Consider the following 4,445-nt stretch of genomic DNA (forward strand, 5'->3'; position numbering starts at 1 on the left):
TTATTGCTCAGTCGCCGAAAGTTTCAAACTCAGAGAGTTCATTCCCCTCTAGTTTCCCTTCCAAATAGCCATCGTAAACCACACCTATTCTCGATTCAATCACGGACAAAAAGCATACTTGAGCAATATTCTGGTGGTGAAACGCATTCATTTTTCGTGAGGACATCGACAAGACAACATCGTTACTGAACGAGCTGAACGTGCTGGGCGAGCTGGACGGCGAGGGATCGAGGGATTCATTACCTGGCCTGACCTGACCTGAAACGCAATCAGTTTGTTTTAACTGTGAGGGAGCGCAGAAAAGCCGATGGATCAGAAGGAGAAGAGAAGGTGACCAAGAGAGTATCAGCATCGAAAAACGGTTCCTCGGGAAGACATCGAAGCAGCCGACACACACACACACACATACACGCGCGCAACTCTTTTAAAAAATAATCTGCCAGTTCCCCTTGGAATTGAAAATTACATTCAAGCGAGTTTTTTTAATGTTTTCTATCTATATAATACTACGACCACATAAATTTGGTTTTGTGATTTGTCAATCAAGTGCAGTTAGCAGGAAAGCTTCTGAAGATTATTCTTCAGAACAAGGTTTTTTGTATTCAATATTGGATGCATACAACCTTGAGCCTCCAACGTAACGCTCTCGTTTTCGAAGTCCCCTAAATATTAATTTATTCATTCATTCAGAATGGATTTAGATTCAACTTCAAACAAATGATCTCTAAATCAACTATAGTCCAACGTCACCCTTGCGGTTATACCATAGATATAACTCACTTCCTGTTTTTTTTTTTGTAAATAATCCCCTCTCACATTCCTCACTACTTACCACTCCCCTCACTAACTTACTGAAGATACGGCCTCACCTTAGTAATACTTCTATACATCTTGCTCGAATTGGTCCCACTTTTTTGCTTGAAGTTACTATCCCCTGCATAAGAGCACGGCAGTGGAACTTCATACAAATCACTCGTCGAAAAGTGTCTCCTTTTTCACCGCTTGTTTACATCGACGAATATATTTTTTTCCACTATGTTTCGTAGGAGAGTGTATGCCTACTGACAGATTTCTACTACGAGGTGTTTAATGAAGGATGAAAGGTGGGAATGTTTATGTTTATATATGATTTATCGTACGATTTAATTGAATGCATAAAAAATGTCAACAAAACTGGGGTTAAGCACCTTTTTGAATTTGAACAAATATTGATAAGAGATTCCCAGCAATTATTGATGTTTATTGCGTGATTTGGTTACTGCATAAGTTGTTTGAAACGAAGGTTTAGTGTAATGATTTCATTTTGAAGATTATATTCACAAACATGCAAGTATGATTAATATAAATTGCATGTATATGATGAGCCTGCCAACCCATACATGCAAACGTGGAGGCGATATGCATACATCCTAGAAAAACTTAAATCGTATAATTATCGTTTATATTACATCACATAACCCATATACATGTATATGGCCTCCAATTTCATATGCATATGCCAGTTATACACATCATACAAGTAATGTGTCTTGGATGTATGTATATCGCCTCCAATTTTAGATTTTTGACATAGGACTACGTTTTACAATAAGGGTGCCAAATCAGAAAACAGGTCACGTTTTTATGAAATAAAGTTAACGTTAATAACTATTTTTTTCTACGAACGGATTTAAACGATTTACATACCAATCAAATTGGAAATTTTCTTTGATTTTTTGTTTGATATGCTATACATCACATTCCCATAGTCTGTATATGGTTTAAATTGATGAAAATTGGAAGCATTCCCATTTTCCCATACATTTGTTCTGTCCGTTTGTGTGCTTTCCCGAACAGAGCTGTCAATATCGGGTATCTTATGCAGCCGCTAGAACAGAAACAACGAATGGGGATAGCGGAAAGAGAAAATTTGCGAAGTAAACTCCACCATTGCATAATAAGTAAGCTGTCGCTAGCGTATAAGTATTGCATCTCCTCTGACGAAAACTCTCAGAATCTTTCTGTGCCCGAAACAACAAAGGTCGCTTATTCTGCTCGTTTTGTGTTTAATGTTTCCCCTCAAGCTGTGAACGCTAGCGAATATTTCACTGAAGTGCATCTGGCATTGCAATTAACACAACCATCCAAGTCATGGCAAAGAAGGCGAAAGAAGAGAAGAGTGCAAATGATTATAGGTCGCTTCTAAACATCGATGTATGGTTTTTTGTGTGTTGCTCGTTTTCGTTGCGTGGAACATAGAAACTTAGAGAAACTTTGTTGACGGTTTTGACCGAGAGTCGAGAAACGATTTTTCATAAACGGTCATTCTCGCGATGTTTCGTTTTTAGCACTGCAACTGTGTGCATATGTTAGACGCGTGTTTGATGCTTTTTGAATGACGATGCACTTTTTCTTTTTCTTTTGAATTATAGACACTTGAAACTCAAACAGTTCATTCGTCTTTGATGGCGATGCACGGAAGATGCCTCTCGTTAATATTCAGTGCAATGCGTGCATTGATATAAAGAAACAAATTGCGACATGTGACCAATTAGTGTATTGTTCTCGCAAAGGCAAAAAATGATCGTTGCTTCTCGAAATGATGCTACAAAACTACGTAAGCCATTAAACCTTTTCAAAGTCCCCGGAACTTTTTACTAAAGAGTTATTTATTGAATTTCGACGTATTCGCAAATAATATTCGAAATGATAAACCATCAAATTTCAAATGAAAAAAGATTGCGTAGTCCTATGTTCTAAACGGTCGTATCTCGGATACAACCCCTCGAATCTTTTACGATTTAATGTTTGCTGGGCAGGCCCGAAGGCAATTTTAAATTGTTAAAATATGAATGAAATTTTTTACTTCATGTTATTTGATTACTCAAAACATGTAGTACTGAACTTTATTTAACCATTTCTATTTTACGATATTTCCACTAAAGCACAATAAACAAACAGTAATGACGTATCCGATTGCAACTCTTTCGTATCATATGTAAGATCTTTAATTGCCCTAAAATCATATTTCAGATAGCCATACGAGATAGCTGCGGCTTGATAATCCAAACAACCGGAGTTCAAATCCCATCGGAGCATTTTTACAACCGTCGACACCACTCATATCAAACATTTATATCCCTAAAAGTCAATTGATTAATTCCTTTTTGTACAAACATAAATGTTTATAAAGGTTCTATATACATACAAAAATGGTGATTCCCCAGGCCGAACATTTTACTTTAATATTTTCCGCCATTTTTTATGGCAGTGATGAATCGTATATTCGTATGACAACAGACTTATTATGTTATTAGGTATTGCCTAATAACCTTGCATGTACAGTAGTGGGACACAAATAATTGGACATTTTCATCTCTAATTGGATATTTTGTAAACATCGAGTTTGGTACCCAAAGTATGGCCCCAGATTGAAAGTTGCCACCAGATGTCGACATTGTACCACTATCATCGTGAATGTCCGATTACAGGCCAATCACCTCTAATGCGACACTGAGTAGTGCCTCGGAATGTCGAGGATTAGATGTAACTTACTGTACATGCTCTTTGGGCGCATCATATACCACCCAAAATATCAGATATTCGATGCTCTATATACGATTTAATGTTTGCTGGGTTGGCATACTTGGCAACTTGGTTTGTCAAGTTCATAATCTCATGTTTACAGTTTTGAGTTAAGTGCAATTGAATGACGAAGTGGAACTAATTTATTTTTGTCACTATGTTTATCAGAACGCAAAAGACCGGCAAACAGATAATCTTTCGTTCTTAAAAGTTAAAAATAAAAAAAGCAACTTTAACTTTCACTTTTCTTGAAACCGGAAATATTCGGACTTAAAAATAATTTTTAAATAATATTCCAAATATACATGTATTTACAAAAATCTATAACAATTATTATAATTATCAAGAACGTTTTCCGCCATTCGTTTTTTGATTGTCTGTAGTAAATTGTATATACGCATGACATTAGTCGTACTAGATGCATGTATAAGTCGTATATTCATCCATCCAATCATCGTGAGAACTGTTGCAAGTGGAAAATAAATGTGTGCGTTGCCTATGATGCGAACATAAATAACAATATAATACAGTAATTTAAATTTAATACGACAAGCCGAGGCACCAATCAGTGTCGCTTTGGAGGCGATTTTGGTCTGTAATTGAATATTGGCGATGTGAGTGGTACAGTGTCTACGTCTGGTGGCAACTTTAATGTGGCGCCATAATTTGGGCCCCGAACTCGATGTTTACAAAAATGTCCAATTAAACGTGTCACATTACAGGTCTGTCCAATAATATAAACGTCGCATTAAATGTAACTTACTGTATATAAACAATATTTATTCCCAGCTGTTTTGAGGCACCTCGCACAAATTGACAATATCATTCAGTTGTCAGTGCAAGTCTGTCTGATTTTTAGAGTGTAAAAAAAGTTCACTGTT

The sequence above is a fragment of the Toxorhynchites rutilus genome, chromosome 1, assembly GCF_029784135.1.
Source record: "Toxorhynchites rutilus septentrionalis strain SRP chromosome 1, ASM2978413v1, whole genome shotgun sequence".
Taxonomy (NCBI): Eukaryota; Metazoa; Arthropoda; class Insecta; order Diptera; family Culicidae; genus Toxorhynchites; species Toxorhynchites rutilus.